Below are 18159 nucleotides of genomic sequence, written 5' to 3' on the forward strand. Positions count from 1 at the left end.
CTTATAGGGCGAATGAACTCTTTTGATAGATTTCATGGTAGATGGGAAAAGAGATCAAAGCAAATTAAGTGGAATCAGAAACAAAGAATTGTAAGCTTCTTGAGGGCAGAAACTTTTTTTTTTTGTTTTGTGTTCTTTTCCTCAGCATTTATCACAGAACACTCCATGCACATTTTAGGTGCTTAAAAAATGTTTGTAGCATTGGATTAGTGCCTTTGAGTGCCTCTGAGACCTAGAGGTATGAGATAATGTGTAATGCACTTTGCAAACCTTAAAATGCTGAGCATGATGTCCTAATATATTTTTTAAAGTTTCCATAGCTTAAAAATAATCTAAGATTTTTTAAAGCTCTGGAACTTTAAAACTACACTAAGACTTTAGGGAAATATAAAAATACTAGCTAGCCATTATTATTAGAAAAGGCTACATGAACTTTAAGGAGCTATTGCTGGGACCATCTACAAAGGAAAAATTTGTTTTTTAGCCTGGGATTGTGATTTCACTTGTGTAGGGAGGGAACTCTACATCAGGGACTCTGATGAAGGAACTCCCTCTCCAGACCTTGATCAATATCTCTTCTGCAATTAAATTAATTGTCCTAGATCACTGCACAAAATAGAGATTTTAAATGATTTGTCTAAGGTCAAATAGCCACTATTTGTCAGAAGTGGGACTTGAACCCAGGTCTTTCTGACTCAGAGATCAGCTATCTACTTTTATGCTGCTTCCCCAGAGAAACAAATACAAAAGCTGGCAGGTTTTTTTTAAAGCCCTCTGTTCCACCCTTGTCTCTTAGCCTTCCAAAGATAGCCAGTTATCCAGGATATCTATCTACATACACATATATAAATGTACACATAAAAGCTATTTTGAATTATTGTGTGTGTGTGTGTGTGTGTGTGTGTGTATATATATATACACATATATATATCCTTCATTTGTTTATCTGCAAACATGCATTCATTTGCCCCCCATGTAATCAGTCTCCTTGAGATTTCTCTCTCCTTTTTGTATTTTGTGTTTAATAAATGCTCATTTTCAATGTAGTGATTGGTTTTTACTGATTTTTTCTCTTGTTTTTCTTAAAAAAAAAAAAAAAGATCAAGGGAGGCCAAGTGGCGCAGTGAGTGAGAGTGCCGGCCCTAGCGTCGGGAGACCTGAGATCGGTTCCGGCTTTAGATACTTGGCACCCACACAAAATGACTGCCCGTGTAACCTTGAGCAAGTTACTTAACCCCAATTGCTTAAAAAAAAAAAGATCTCATATGGAATGGCTCCCTGGGAGAGGGGAGGGAGAAGGATATTGGGAGAAAATGAAATGTAAAAACAAAAGATATCAATAAAATTTTGTTTTTTTAAAGAATAAATGCTTGTTGACTATGTTCTGAACTTCAGTTTTCTTTTCCCCATTCTGCCCCTGCTTTCCCAAACCACAAAAAGGTGGGATTTATTGAAAGAATATTATTGAAAGAATGGCAGTACCCTCAGAGAATAATTAAAGAAGAAATGTCTGTAAGGCTTTTATCATGGTTTTACCAAAGGGGAAGGGCCCTCACTACAGAATGGGTTGTTTCTGCCTGTTTCTATTTAAATGGTGAACAATACAGGTACACACAGTGGAGTGTGTGCTAAATGGAATGCAAGGGATGCATGGAACCTCTCTCAGTTCCATCTGACAGAAACTAGTTGCCCCAAACAAAAGTTACATGACCATCTGACCTACTGGCTACACTTAGTTGGAACCATTTATATTCATCAACCCCAGATGTCTTGATTACACCAATAGACCTGAACTGTAACTATTTATTTAAAGGAGGCGGGGGTGCTGGTGTCACTAAAACTTGGAAGGGCTAAAACCCACTCCAGAAATCATGATGTCAGATTTAATTCATATGTTATTTTAGCCTCTTAGAATTTGGAGTTGGAATGTACCTAAGAGGCCATATGGTTCAACCTTTAACGTGGTGCAACAGATCTTTTCTCAGCATCTCTAACAAATGCTATAAGTTCTGCTTTGAATGTCTCTAGTGATTTAGACAGCATGTTCTATGTTGACATCAGCAATTGTCAAAAGGTCCTTCATGAAGGGCACACATGCATTGTTGGTGGAGCTGTGAATAGGTACAACTATTCTGGAAAACAATTTGGAAATATGCAGAGACAGTAACCAAAATATCTAGCCATATCCTTTGACCCAGAGATCCCATTGTTACACATACAGCCTAATGAAGTCAATAACACAAAGAAAGGCCTCATCTAACCAAAATATTTATAGTGGCACTTTTTATGGCAAAGAACCATAAACAAAGTAGACATCCATTAATTATGACATGGCTGAACATAAATGTATTGGAATATTACTGTGCTTTAAGAAACAATACAATGAATACAGAGAAACACTGAAAGACTTACATGAATCAATACAGAGTGAAGTGAGCAGAATCAAGAAAACAACATACATGACTACAGAGATGCAAATGGAAAGAATAACAATATCAAAACAATTGAAAATGAATGGGGCAAAAATGACAATGAACAAGGTCAGCCCCAAAGAAGAGAGATGAAAAGACTGCTCCCAGCTCTCCTGCTTTACAGAAGTAGAGAAACATGCATGAGGAACATCGCATATAACAACAGACTTTTTCAATGTGTTGTCTAGGTTTTTTTTTTTCTGAAATATTTTTTTCCTCTATTTTATGATCTACTATGGCTGGATGAAAGAGGATGGAAGAGGAATACAGTGGGAAATGTAGGTAATGTAAAAACAAAAGATAACAATGCATTTTTTATGTATTGAAAACTGCATCCACAAAATATTTATTATTTTTTGTTTTGCCTTTTAGTCATGCAGAATAATTACACTCCTTTTTTTACATGGAGTCTCACAAAATATTTTACTGTTTTCATCTCTTTTATATTTTTTATTCTCTAGGTAAAATGTCTTCAATTCCCTCAACAGCTCCTCCCGTGAAATGGTTCCCATATTCTTTACCTCTGCAGATATACTCTAATGTGTCCATGATTTAATAATGTAAGCTTTACTTTCCATGGTCTTCAAATACATATCATACTTCCTCTATAGGAAACTAATTCATTTTAAGTCAGATCACCTAATTCAATTTAACTTAATTCATTAAGTATGGACTAAATCCTACTGTGTGCCAGGGGCTGTATTAGGTTCTAGGGATATAGAAAAAAAAAAAAAGGAAAAGTTCCTTCCAGGATTTGGGAGAAGTAATAAGCACACATAAATGAAAACAAAATCTATGTAAAGTAAATACACAGTAATAATTAGGAAGTATCATATAAATTCTTTTTTAATTGAAATAACTGGGGGATCAGGAAAGGTCTCACATAGGAGGTAGTGCTTTGAACTGAGCTTTTCAGGAAACAAGGGATTCTAAGAGCTGGAGAAAAGGCATAGAGGACAGAAGATGTAATGCCAAGAAGAGGGGACAGTTTGCAAGGGGGAGTAATGTGAAATAAGTCTAGAAATATAGGTTGGAGAGAGATTAAAAAGAGCTTTAAATGTCAAACAGAGGGTTCCCTTCAGTAGGGGAGTGACATGGTTAGAGCTTTAGGAATATCATTTTGGCACCTATGGATACTGAACTCCTCCAAACATCTGTCCACCAATCATCCTTCCTCAAATGACAAATTATATTTTTTGATTCAGGGGAGAGGGAAAAAAAATGGCCAAGAACAAACCAAGATAATTACCAGGAACCAAATGAAAGCATGATTAAAAATCACAGTTAACAAACCCCACCACACCACGTGCTATGTGTGTATCTGATGTGGCTTGTGTACAGATGTGCCCTTGTCTTGTTACCTCCCAATATAAACTTCCAGAGAAGAATGTTTGTACTGGGTATTCTTGGCATGGCATGAGCTCATTGTGGGTACTCAATAAATATGAATTACCACCTCTCTCTCCCATCCAGGCTTATTACACTATGTGCCTGGAATAAAGCTATGGACCTAGAGTTTCCAACACTGGACTTCTAAACCAGAATTAAGAAGGGCCCTAATGCTGAGGCAGACAGCAGGCGAGCCGAGGCTGGACTGGGAGCCTGGACAAGTTACTAATTACACAAGACCGAAGACAATGCCGTAAACCACCTTTTCCTATGGACTTTTTCGAACCTACAAGCCTTCCAAAAATGCCCTGGCCCACTCTTATTAATGATATTGTCATCACTCCCTCTCCATCCCGTGAATACTTCATGCACCTGCCAAGATATATACTCACCCCTTCTAGTTACTTCCCATCAGAAGCACAAAGAGATCAACGATTTCCCCTACAAGTCTATAAAAATACTTTCCCACAAACAGATATATTTGCCTCATTCACACCACTGATGATTGCCTCCTCCCCCACCCCACCCCTACATCACAGGTCCAAATAACATTCAAAGCATCATGTATTACAAGGTCACCCTCCCCCCTCTATCTCCACATCCTTCTTGTGGGTCCTTGATGTCCAGAACAGTCACTGACCCTGGGGGGGGCCTAGTCTTTCTCCTCACAGGCTATCTCTGTCCTAGTCCCACATCCTTCTCCTGTCTTGTCATTCAGCCAATAAACATTTATTAAGTGCCTACTATGTTCCAAGCGTTGTGCTAGTGCTGGTCTCCACCTCACTCCCACCCCCTTTCCCATTTTTTGGATCCCTTTTTTCTGGGATCTACACTTGGAAAAGTCCTAAACTAGAAACTATTGGCTTCCTAGAGAAAAGACTCTCAACCATAATCAAGAGGCCCAATCCCCTCCTCCCTAGACAAGGCCTGGGTCTCTTCAGCATCTTAGAGCTCCCCGATCCCTGAGCTTCCAGGCACAGGACTGAAAGTGAACCAGGAGTCCCACCTGTTGAAAAGGCAAGAGCTGATGTAACCATGGGTCCAGTCCCACTTGTAGCCTCTCGCCAGGCTTTTGTGGATTCCCTCTTCTTGCCACAACTCCAAGGGCAGGCTCTCAGGCCACAGTCCTGGTTATGTCCCTTCCCTGCTCTGGAGATGTCCCTAGCCACCGCCCAGCCTTATGTTGATTTTACCTCCATGCCATCTCTGGAATCCTTCCTCCTCCTCTCCATTCACACAGGCACCCACCCCTGCTCAGGCCCACATTACCTCACACTGACATTACCACAAAAAAAAACCCCTGAGAGGTCTCCTTCATCCCTCCTCATCCTCATCCATTTCCAGCCCATCTTCCAACAGCTGCCAAATTTTTAATCCTAACCAGATCGGACCATGCTGTTCCTCTGCCCTGCAAACTACCAACCTCCATTTGTCTCGTCTTATCCCCAGTTTCCTTCATATTTCAGCAAAAATACATCCTGCCTGAAGTTTTTCCTGCCAATCCCATGCCCCCAAACTACCTTGTATTTATTTTGTATAAACATGTGTTCTCTGCCAATGGAATAGAAGCTGCTCGAGGGGAGGGGCTGGTTCATTATTTTTTTCTTTGTATCTCAAGGCCTAAACAATGCCTGGGATATACCAGATGCTTTTAGTAAAAGTTTGTGGATACTGCCCTAGTACTTTTTCCTTGTCCCTGGCCCACCACCCACCCTTATATAGCTAGTCACTGCGGGCCCAGCTGGCGACAAGTGGGTTGACAAGCAAGGGAAGAGGCAGCTGCTCCCCTTGCAAAGACTTCTAATGCCCCCTCACTGGGGGTGGGGGGGGGGCAGTGTTGTTCAATCCTGTCCAACACTTCATGACATCATTTGAGGGTTTCTTGGCAAACATACTGGAGTGGTTTGCCATTTCCTTCTCCAGCTCATTTTACAGATGAGGTAACTGAGGCAAACAGGATTAAGTGACTTATCCAAGGTCACACAGCTAGTGTTTAAGGCCAGATTTGAACTTAGGAAGATGAGCCTTCCTAATTCCAGGTCCATCACTCTATCTAGTGGGCTACCTAACAGCCCCTCCCTGGTGGAGGGAGAGGTGTCTCTAGTTAATTCAGGGCCTTTCCTTTTTAACAAGACAAATAAAAGAGCCTATTGTTTTCTGTATTCATTGACTGGCTCATTTGATTCTTCTGCCAAGTCCCAGAAATAGACCCTAGGACTGGATATCTGTTTTATTTTGCCGTTAGCAAAGCACAAGGGAGCCCCTTCAGGAATTTTTGTTTGGGAGCTCAGATTTTAAACTTATCCCTCTGCATCATCCTAAATTTTACCCTTACCTCACATTCGCACAATGGCATCCATCCCCAACCAGGCCTCCCATTCCCAGGGGCTAGAGGCGCCATTAGCTACCCCAGCCCTCAGCAACTGGAGTAAGAACAGGGCGTCAGAAGTCATTGGGAGCAGCTGCCTCCTCCCTTGCTTGTCAACCCACTTGTCGCCGGCTGGGTCCAGCAGTGACTAGGTATGAGCTAATAATATGCCTGTCTGCTCTCCCATACAGACCAGTCTGGTTCAGAGCTATCGGGAATGGGGCAGCAGTTTTTCAGCCAAACAGCTTGGGCAGTGGAGTCTAAGAGGCAGAGATGTAAACAGCGTCTGCCAGGCGCTACAGACAGCAGCTGCAGCTGCACATCAAAAGACAGTCTTTCTGTATGCATGCAGCAGAAGGGGCTGCTGGTCATGCCTTAGCCTCTTTCATTGCCCCAGCCCAACCCAATAATGATCACCATCACTAGCATCATCTAATTCCCATTCAAATGGCTTCAGTCTGTGCCTGTCATAAACCTTTATGTCCCTGAATCATTAACAGACAAGCAAGATTCCAACCAAAATGAAATATTTAGAGCTTTCAGGAAAAGAATTACAAAATAAATATCAATTTAAAAATCAGGAACAATAAAAAACAATTTTACAGCAGACAAAACAAAAATTATGCTAATCTTCCTAGAGAAACAAGGTGTAGGTTGGCTAACTCGACAGCAGACTGATTTTGTTTTTGATTTTTTTAAATCTCACCTGGGTCTGTTAGAGGCAATGAAAAGAAGAGAGTCCTGACTAATTCCAGCCCCCTCTAATCATAGAATATCAAATTTGGGAGGGACCTCAGGAGTTATATACTTTAGCCCATGACTGAAATGGAATCCTCTTTATAATATCTAGACTTTGCTTGAAGAGTTCAACTTCTAGTTCCCCAGACAATCCATTCCTTTTTGGATAGTTGTGATTGTTAGGATTTTTTTTTTCTTATATCAAGCCTAAATCCAACTCCCTGCAATTTCTATCCATTACTTCTAGTTCTATCCCCTGGGTTTAGGAGGAACTAAACTAATTCTTCTTTTACTCTGAAGTCTTTCAGATTAAAGATAAACTATCATGTTCTGCCTTCCCTATTATATACCCCCAGCAACAGTCTTTTCTTCTTTCTTCACAGGCTAAATAACCTCTGTTCTATCAACTTAGCCTCATATAGCTTGGACTCAAGGCTTTTTAACCATCCTGGTAATCCTCATTTGGTTACTCTATAATTTCTCAACGTCCTTCTGAAACTGGTACCCAGAATTAAAGAGAGTACTCAAGCTGTGATTTGACTAAAGCAGAGTACAGTGGGATTATCACTGTAGTAATCCTCAGCTTCTCAGAACTTTAGCATATCATGTGTTATATCGTGATGCATTAACCTATATGCTGATTTTTAAAGAATTTTCTTATTTTTCTAGTTTCTATATATGGTCTCCCCCAACTTCATGGTAAGATTCTTGAAGTCAGAGGCTAAATAAGTCCTCTACTTATTTTCTTAGACAGGTCAGAAGAGGAGAAATTATATTGGTAGAACATTTATTAAATTCTAGGTATATGAGAGGGCAGCTAGGTGGCACAGCAGAGTGCCAGGACTTGGAGTCAGGAAGATTCCTCTTCATAGGTTCAAATCTAGTCTCAAACACTTCCTAGCTGCGTGACCCTGGGCAACTCATGTAACCCTATTTGCCTCAGTTTCCTCATCTGTAAAATGAGCTGGCCAAGGAACTGGCAAACTATTCCAATATCTCTGCAAAGAAAACCTTAAAGCAGTGACAAAGAGTCAGGCATGACTGAAATGACTCAATGGAAACAAGTTATGTGCCAGGCACTATGTTAAGAGCTGAAGATGCAAATAAAAGTCATCAGGATAGTCTCTTCCCTCAAGGAGCTTACATTCTAAATGGGGAAGACATTATATAGTGGGGAGCTGGATAGGGGGAGGTATGGAGATGTGGTATGGAGGCCTAGGGTCCTGTCAAGATAAAGTGAAAGCTCACTTATCAGAGCTCCCCTACCAGGGGACCCAGAGATAAGAAAGTCCAAGGTTGCAGTAAGAGGATAGCTGAGGATAATGTCTGGAATACAGAGAGCATAGTGAAGAAATGTCTGGGAATAGTGACCAGAGGTCAAAGGGTCATAGCATTATAGATTTAGACCTGGATGGGACCTTTGAGCCTGTCATGACCAAATTTTTTATATTAAAGATGAAGAAACTAAAGCTTAGAGAGTTTTAAGTGATTTGCCCAATGTCCCATAGCTCACAAGTATCTAAAACAAGGAAAAAGAGTAAGACTACAAATAAGGTACTTAACTCCTTGAGGAAATAGGGAAAAGGAACTCGAAACCAACAGAAGACTATGACAAGCAGTTGTTGTTGTTGTTCATTGTTGTTTGTCCTTCCTTCTCAAAGAGAACCATGACATCAAGAAGGTAACGTCATGCTTGCAAGTGAATTGAATTTAGGTGAGGGAGGGCTGTGCAAAGTCACCAACCAGATCAGGATGATTGTAGATGACCCTGGATGCTGTAGGATACCATGGTCTTTTTAAGCTAAGGCCCTTCCCAGATCTAAGTCTAGGTAAGAAATGACACAGAGAATGGCCTCTTTTACCAAGTCAAAAAAAAAAATGTAAAATGAATGAATGAATGATGATGTCACTGTGCTGACTATATGCGAATGGACTAAACCCCAAAGGAGGAAACTACTGAGTTATAGAGGCCAACGGATGCTCTGGAAGTGGAAATGAGAAGCAAGGGTTGCTCCTACTTCTTCTCCTAAGGGTCCCAGAAATGGGGGGAAGGTAGCCAGGGTTGCAGTATCTAATGGGTGCTGCCAAAGGAGACCAGAGAAGCAGGTGTTAGTGCTAGAAGGTGCAAAGTGTGAGGGGAAGAGATCCAAAATGGAGGGATTCTTGTTAACAACTGATTGGGTTTTTCCAAAGGATACAACCAAAGGAAGATACTCTGGGGGAGTATGATTGAAGTGCAATTTTCCTATTCGGCAACAGAGATATGGACTGGGTGACATCACTGGAGTGATAACCTCCCAGCCAAGGATTACCCCCACCATTGACCTTCTCTATGTCTTCTTCTATGAATGCAAAAAGGACTGCTGCCACCTTGCATCACCTGACTTTTATCAACAGCTATTAGACATTTCCAACTCGATGTCCCACTGGCACCTCAAATTCAACTTGTCCAAAAGAGAACTCATTCTCTTCCTCCTCAAACCAACTCCTCTTGGACAATAGGACAACATGGACGATTTCTGGAAGCCAATTTTTTCTTTCTAAAGAAAGAAAAAATGGGACCATTCCTGCCTTCAAGAAGTTTACATTCTGTCAGAGGAGCTTTTTCTGCAAGAGTGAGAAAATACGTATAAAAGCAATGCAAGGCAATACTGAAAGGATGATATTGTCAGCCAGGGCTCAGGACAGGCTTCATGTAGGAGATAGCATTTTAAGTTGAGCCTTGAAGGAAGTTAAGAATTTCTAAGAGGCAGAGATGTAGAGGGAATGCATTCTGATCATGGGGGAAGAGCCTTACAAAGGCAAAGATAGGAGATGAAGTGTCATGCCTGAGGAACTGCCAAAAAAAAAAAAAGCCATTTTGTCTGGACCACAAAGTATGTGAAGGCGATTATATGTAACGAGCCTGGAAAGGTAGGCTGAAGCCAGGTGGTGATGGGCTTTAATGCCAAAGAGATGCGTCTGTGGTTGCTATTGAGTCAGTGAAACTTCCTGAGCAGAAAGGTAACATGATCAGGCCACAATTTAGGAAAATCACTCAGGCACCTATGTGAGTGATGGATTGAAGAGGGTGGAGAATTGAGGGAGGAAGACCAGTTAGGAGGATACTGTATGTAGTAGTGTGGGTGAGAGGTGATGAAAAACCAAGCTAGGGTGATGGCTGTATGAATAGGGAAAAAAGGGGTGAATGCTAAAAATGAGAATGAACAACACTTAGCAACTGTTTGGATATATGAAGTGATTTAGGACTCAAGGATGACCTCAAAGTTGTGAACCTGGGTCACTAGAACTGTGACCTCAATGGAAGTCAGGAAGTATAAAAGAGGAGTGGCTGGGGGAGAATGATGAGTTCTCTTTTGGATGAGTTGAATTCGCAATGTCAATGGGACATCTAGTTAGAAAACATCTAACAGCTGGTGATGTAAGACAAATTCAGGTAGATGTCATGGTTTGTAAGGGCACCAGACTTGGAATCAAGAAGACCCAAGTTCAAATCCCACCTCAGACACTTACTAGCTGTGTGACCCCAGGTGAGTCCTTTGACCTGTCTCAGTCTAAGATTCCTCATCTGTAAATGAGTATAATAACAGCATCAACCTTACAAGGTTGTTGAGAACATCAGATGAGATAATATGTAAAGTGCTCTGCATACCTTAAAGTGCTATGTAAACTATGGCTGTTATCACATATGTATCTATGTAATATGTACATTTTTCCTAAAAGGTGGACTTTTATAACAAGAAGCTGTACATGTAGGTATCTGTATGAAAGCCAATAACATGGAGATCATTAAAACAGAAGGAAGTGGGATGGTTAGGTGGCACAGTGAACAGAGCACTGGCCTGGAGTCAGGAGGACCTGAGTACAAATCTGGCCTCAGACACTTAACACTTACTAGCCATGTGACCTTGGGCAAGTCACTTAACCCCAATTGCCCTTCCAAAAAGCAAAAAAAAAAAAAAACCACAGAAGTAAATGATGAAGTCAATAAGAGAGAGTGTAGAGAAAGATGAGAGGAAGACCTAGGATAAAGTCTTGAGGTTAGGGGCCAGGATATAAATGATGAGTCACCAAATAAGACTGAAAAGGAGCTGTCAGACAGGTAGGAGGAGAGAGAGCAGTGTTATGAAAAGCTAGAGACCAGAAAAAAATCAGAATCAGGGCCTTGTCAACCATGTCAAATGATGCGGAGAGTTAAAAAGAATGATTGAGAAACCATGTTATCATCAGACTACCCTTAACCTACAGCTCTACCTGGAATTTAGGTAATGGGGCACTGCATTATCTGCTCATTTAATATCCATAAATCCAACTATATACCAGGAAAGAGAGAGGAAGGAGAGTCTGAGAGACAGAAACAGAGGGAGAAAGAGGTAACAGAGGGAGAGAAAAGGAAAGAGAGAAGGAGAAGGGAGGGATGGAGGGGGGGAGGAGAAAGAGAGAGAGAGGCAGACAGAGAGAATAAATGAGAATACAATATAAGTAGTGCAGGAAATTCTGCCCTCCATTCCACTCAATGAGCTCATGTTCCATAGGGAGAGGGAGGGACTGCCTCTAGTCCCAGTGGTGCCCCCTCCCTTTGAAAGACACCAGGACTCATATCCAGCCTCACTTAGCACTCCAGCCCTATTGACTCTATCCTGAGAGCCAATCCTTACCCAGATCTGATGGCTCTCTCCTGCTAACTCCCTTTATCCAAACTGCCCCACCCTGAAAGAGGCTATTGGACATTTCCTGCAGGGAGCCTGAAATTCTGGCTTTACACAATTTTTACCTTACATACATGCTGCCTTTCGAACCCAGTGTTAGATGCCATTGTGCTGGAAACAAATGACTGGATACTCTTCTGCAAGGAGGAGAACTTTGATAAAGCCATTACCGCATATACTATAGGTGGAGAGCGTCAATAAAACATACTAAATGTTTAATGGGTACATCAGAATTCTAAGAGTATGCCAGTCAATTCTGCCCACCCGCCCCTAATGGATCCCACCAAAGGAAAATTGAACCATAAGAAACCCCACATTAAAGTAAAGTTAATGGTATGATTTTAATTGAGATGAGCAACAAAGCAGTTCTTAGCCAATGCTTGCTTGTCTCTCCCAAGTGCTCTCCCCCCAGTGACACAGCTTCTTGGCACTCTACAACATAGCACAGCACAACAGGAAGAATGCCTGTATATGAGAGTCTGCTATCTGTCCTTGCTAAATATAAGTGGCTATAGAAGAGAGAAAGCGGGGAGCCATTTCTTTAATTAGCATTCCTCATAAAAAGCTAGCATTCGAATTTTCTCTACTCTTTCCATTCAGCTTTAGTAATTTTTTTAAAAATCTGATTGCTTAGAGCAAGCAAATATATATTTTCCCTGAAAAAAAACCCAGTTACTTCCAAAATCTACACGTTATCTAAACCAGTAAAGCTGACTTATTCTACTTCAGGACTATAATTCTTCAATGGATCCATGATCTCATGAATATGAGTACTCCTGTTACCAGTGAAAGCTGCAAGCCGGATATGTTTCCTGATCCCGTGTGATTCTTTTTAACATCTTTCCATAAATCCTCTATAGAGAACCTAACCAATGTGATTGAGGCTTTCCTCTAGTCCCTTTAATAATCTATGAATATCAATGCAATACTGAAACATTTGGAGGGTCCATCTGTTATCCCTCACTATTGTTGTGTGGCTGGCCCATCTCCTTTCGTGATCAGACATGTCCTGAATGATATTTTTCATTGGCAATATGCTGGTATACCCATAATACATTATTTCTTGCTATTTTCGGGGGACGTGTAAACTGCAACTTTGATTCTTCTGAGATAATAAGTCATCATTCACAGAAACATATGATCATAAGGAGATAATTGAGGATGTTTTTTAAGGTAGGCTTTTACAACAAGAAGTTGACTTGTTTGGGGGGGGGGGTTGCTTTTCTTGTGGGGTTTGTTGTTGTTGTAGGCAGAGTTAAGGACTTGGCCAGGATCACACAGCTAGTAAGTGCAAGTCCAGATTTGAACTTATGTCCTCCTGATTCCCGGGCTGCTGCTCTATCCACTGTGCCACCTAGCTGCCTCTCTGACTTGGTTTTATTGAAACCACAGTGCAATTTTTCAAATGAAAGCATTCTTCTTCTATTCAATTTTGGTCCTGGTTAACTATCTACCTATGTTACCTGTCAAAGACAGACAGATATAGATATAGATACATACATATAACTATCTATATATAGATATACCAACAAACTAAGTCAAAGGGCCACCCATCCACCTACAAGTTATAATCTGGACAGTCTGCTGCTAGGCAATGTAGCTTTTAAATAAAAAGAAATCTCAGAGCACAAAAATCAAGGGATGTTTTTCTCCCTATCTGCCCTCCCTTTTCTTCTTTCGCCCTTTTCCCTGTCTCCCTTCCCCTATATCTAATCCCTAACACATACTTTTGCTTTTCACCTCAAAATTTCCATGTTAAATACGATTCCTCACTTACTGCAAACCATTTGACATTTTCTCGTTCTTCCTTTCCTCCCACTGCCCCACATTCTTTTTGTGGCTTTTGTTTTAATTTTTTATTCTGAGCTTAACACCAAAAAAAGAGCATTTCCATACACATAGCAAAACACAGAGGATTGTCTGTGAAACCGGGCATCTCAATTCCACAGTTTGCTTTTTAAAAAAGAAAAAGCATATAATAAATTCTACATTACTTTCAGAACTGTCTTGCCTGGCTGTGTTTCCTTAACTTCCCTGTAGTTGTTTTTGTTCTTTCAAAAAAAATTTTCTTACACTGACCCTATTTTTGGCATCATTATCCTCCAATTAACTGAGAGAAAGAGAGAAAAACCGTGTTAACAAATTGAGCATAGTCAATCCAAGCTTATCCGCACACTGGTCATATCCAAAATTCTATGACTCTGTGCCTTGGGTCTATCATCCCTCTCTCTCTCTCAGAAGGTTGGTAACATGCTTCATCATTTTTCTTCTAGGGACATGGTTGGCAAGTGGTGATCCCAATGCCTCACATTCCCACAAATGAATCCATGTGCCTAGTGGGACACTTGTCACACTTTCAGTGGGGCTCCCTTGCCACAAAACACAACATCTCTTATGAGTGGCCACCTGTCCCACCCCACTCAAAAACTCTGTTTCACGGGTTGCCAAGTATTGAATACTAAAAAGCCAACCTGCTGCTGATGAACTACTACAGACTTATCTGGGCAGCTCCATGGAAACAGATGCAATCTGTTGCTAGACTCATACTAGAAACCTTACCTATAGGTTCATGGTAACAACTAACTGGAAAAGCATTCGAAAAATCAAGGCAAGTCTCTGCTTACCATCCCTTCCCACACAAATTCAGTTCATTAAAAAATCATGTTCAGATACTTCTGGAAAAGGACCCTTAACTAGTCTGTCTGTAATGGGAAGGAAGAGGGTCACATAAAATTTTTCTTGGTGTCTGAGCACAAATGCCTCCTTTGCCCTCTATATGGCGCAAAGATCTTTAGTGGTAGTGAAAAGAAACATCAGTAGAGAATTATCTCCAAGTCAAATGAAGCAAATTTTAAGTTGTTGTAATGAGTTTTGAAGGAATACAAGGTTACTGGTTCTCTAACATCCCTGGAAAAAGTTTTAAAAGTGAGTTAACTATAATCCCCTTAGTCACCTGGCTCTAGAAACCATGTCTCCATGCCATCTCCTTGCCACTCTGTATACACCCAGGTCATCATCTTCATTTCTCAACCACTACAACCTTGGACCCCATAGGGGTCCAACCTAGGCCCTCCCCCCCTCAGCTCTGATAAGTAAGTTTTAGCCTTATCTTTGGTGCCTAGGTGGTATAGTGAATAGAGTACAGGACTTGGTATCCGGAAGACCAAAGTTCAAATCCTGTCTCAGACTCTTACTAGCTGTGTGACCCTAGGCAAGTCACTTAAGCTCTGTCTGCCCCAGTTTCTCTATAACTAAAACAGGAATAATTATACCAACCTCCCAGGGTTGTTCTGAAAATAAAATGAGATAATATTTATAAAGTATATTTCAAATATTAAAAGTGCTTTATAAATGCTTGTTATTATTATTATATCTTACTGAAAGCCAGGCCTCTATGCCACTTCCTATCCATCTCCTCACTTTTTCTTACCCAGAACCAGGCCTCTACTCTCCAGCCATTTCCACACCACACCACATAGGTCTTTCCACTCTCCCCTTTTCCCTTCTCTTCTGTATATGTTGTCTTTCCCCAGAGAATCTAGGCAAGATAGAGATGGTCTTGCTTCTTGCATCTGTATCCCCAGCACTTAGCATAGTTCTTAGCATATAAGTGCTTAATAAAATGCTTTATCTAGTTATGTACAAGCCAAAAGCAAATGTTTCAGGGATTGTCCAACCTTGATCCTTGCCTTCCCACATATCAAATCCTCAGATCTAATGTCCCCAGAGATCTCATCAGCTATAGGCCCTTTATCAAAAGAGTCAGTTGTCCAAGAAACATTGCCAACCCTTCCCAAACCATATTGATTAAAATGTCAGCAGGATAAGTTCTCTTAGGATTTCAGATTGAGTCCTACTTTGGAAAGAAATGCTTTTCTTTTTTCTTTTCTTAATCTAATAAAGTCACAAGCATTAATGTGCCCCAATATTGAATATATCTTCATGAAGAATCCAACTGTCATCTCCAACTTTCATAGGAACTGAATATATTTTTTGGCAAGGATGAAACATACATGGTACTATCATTTAAACAGGGCATGCCATTATGCTGCTGTAATGACTAAACTGAAATCAGGGAAAAAAATGCTATCATCTTTATCATGTTACTTCCTTTGTTCCTTTCCCCCTCCCCCCAATCAAGAGAAGCCCCATCTCCTAATATTAAGCAGAATTTGTTTGTTTGTGGCATGCTCAGACTGTTAATAACTCTAAGAGAATTCAGAGATAATTCCATCTGCCAGAGTTCCAAAGCTTTACTGCTCTGGGTATACTGGGAATTTTTTGCAAATGCAACATATTGCAAAATGGCTGTTTCACTAATCCATGGCACACTCCAAGAGAAGCACTGGCATTGTGGGTAGAGGAACTGCCTTGGAGTCAGGAAGAACTTGAGTTAAATCTTCCTATAATATCTACTTTGCTAAATAATCATGGGCATTCACTTAATTTCTTAGTGCCCTCAGGCAACTCTGTAAGACTATATATTACAGAGTCCCTGAAATACAATGGTAGAAGGAATTTCCATTAAGAGAATTCCCTATACAGGTCCAAAATTGGACTGGGAGAGAAGAAAGATTGGTCGTTATGGGACTCAACCACAGCAAACTTTAGACTCAAGCTAAGCAATGGCAAACATGGTTGGGACATTAGAAAGAATGCTAGATTTGGAGGCTGAGCACTCAAGTTCAAATCCTAGCTTGGCCACCTACAATGCAAGTGAGTTTAGGCAAATCACTTTACCTCTCCTGACCTCAGTTGGCTTAATCTTTAAAATGAAGGGAATAGATTAAAAGAACTTTCTTGTACTCTCAATCTTAGATTTTATGATCTTCCTTCCTAAGGTTCATGTTAACTCTATAAAAAAAGCAAATGGTTTTGACTCAACTCAAATACCACCTCCTTTTGTGAAGTCTCTGAATTTCTTCTGTGCTTTCTTCCTCTTCAAATTATCTTATATTTGCTCATCTGTGTATATGTTTCCTCAAAAAGAACATAAGTCCTTATGGGCAAGGACCGTTTTTGAGTCTCTTGAAGATCGTAGGTCTTTAATAAATGTTTCTTGAATTGATGTTGAATTTTTATATATTCATTGTTGAACCTTACAAATGTCTTCCCCCAAATTCACTTTTTGATCATAAAATTAACAGGGGGCAGGGAAGCAGGAGCTCATATGAGTCTTATCTTTTCTACCTTTACTGTAGGTAATATATAAACAACTTTCATGTTCCAGATGTACTGATACCATGTTTTCATTTTGAGTATTTACTTTTAATATCCATCCCGGGCAACGCTCCCTTAAATCATTTATATATGTGTTTCCATTTTATCAGATTATTTCTTTCCCAGGGCTGATCTGTTTCTTTGGGTAACAAAGAAACAAAAAGTCAAGGTCCAACCTGTGCTCCAGTGGGCAGCTGATACAGTTCTTTGCCATCTGTTCACTTAACTCTATTAGAGATTTGGAGGGTAATACAAGTCTAAGTATTTCATTCAGAGTCTCGACTGATCTTTTCCTACAATAGTAAGTGTGATGCAATCACAGAAAGAAAGGTATACTCACAGGCCAGATGTTTAAATGAAAACCTAGTTTTGAAGAAAACTGGATACAAAGGGAAATCAGGCAGTGAGCCTGAAGAAAACTGGCCAGCATATTTTAAAGTTATTTCAGCTGCATCTCTTTTCTGCTCCCTTTGATCTGTGGCCAGTTGGTTCAGTTGGTTAGAACATGGTGAAAATAAGGCCAAAGATGTTGGTTTCTTAACAGTTCAGGTTCAATCTTTTTTCATGGCCTTAGACTGAAAGAAATGGCAGATGTGACTGGTGAGCCATTCTTGGAGACTGAAGTCAAGAAAAGAAGTGACATAAAACTGGAGATGGGTAAATGTCCTGATTCTTTTAAAAAGGGAAATAGTATTATTTAAGTAAGCTTAGCTCCAATTCCTGACATAATTCTAGAAATATTATTCTAGAAATTCTAGAATTTTAGAAATATTAAAGGGATGTCTGATGAACACAAGAGAACATTCATCATTATAAGTAGAATGGGTTCACCAAGCTCATTTCCTTTTTTAGATTGGGTCACAAGAGTATTAGATCAAGGCATTTGCCAAAGTCCATCAGAATATCCCTATAAACACTTTTAAGACAATAGTATAGATTCAGAACTGGTCCAGTTCACAGCTCCCTCCTCCAAAATGTATTAATCCATTATGTCCGGCTGAACACACATATCAAATAGTACTGTATTTAGTTCTGATGCTACATTTTAAGGACTTAAATACATCCTAAAGAAAGGCAACCAAGATGGTGAGAGTCCAAGATGTCATGCAGTTATAAAGATCTGCCCTGTACAGAAGAACCAATAATAATGGGTGGGAGTAGCAAAGAGCGGATTTCAACTCGACATGGGGAAAATTTCCTACGAATTAGAGCTGTCTGAAAGTAGAATTGGTTGCCTCAAGAGATGGTGGGTTTCCAGAGACTA

The 18159-nt window shown here is 40.3% G+C and overlaps 1 protein-coding gene across 1 annotated transcript in view; it reads right to left on the reverse strand.

Annotated features, from left to right (window-relative positions):
- Window positions 1-18159, reverse strand: part of KIF26B (kinesin family member 26B) — a 628846-nt gene that overhangs the window by 270488 nt on the left and 340199 nt on the right. The window lies entirely within an intron of this gene.

Source organism: Petaurus breviceps, unplaced genomic scaffold (genome assembly GCF_028583685.1).
Source record: "Petaurus breviceps papuanus isolate PSGF00001 unplaced genomic scaffold, PetGlider_PUasm1.0 90778, whole genome shotgun sequence".
Lineage (NCBI taxonomy): Eukaryota > Metazoa > Chordata > Mammalia > Diprotodontia > Petauridae > Petaurus > Petaurus breviceps.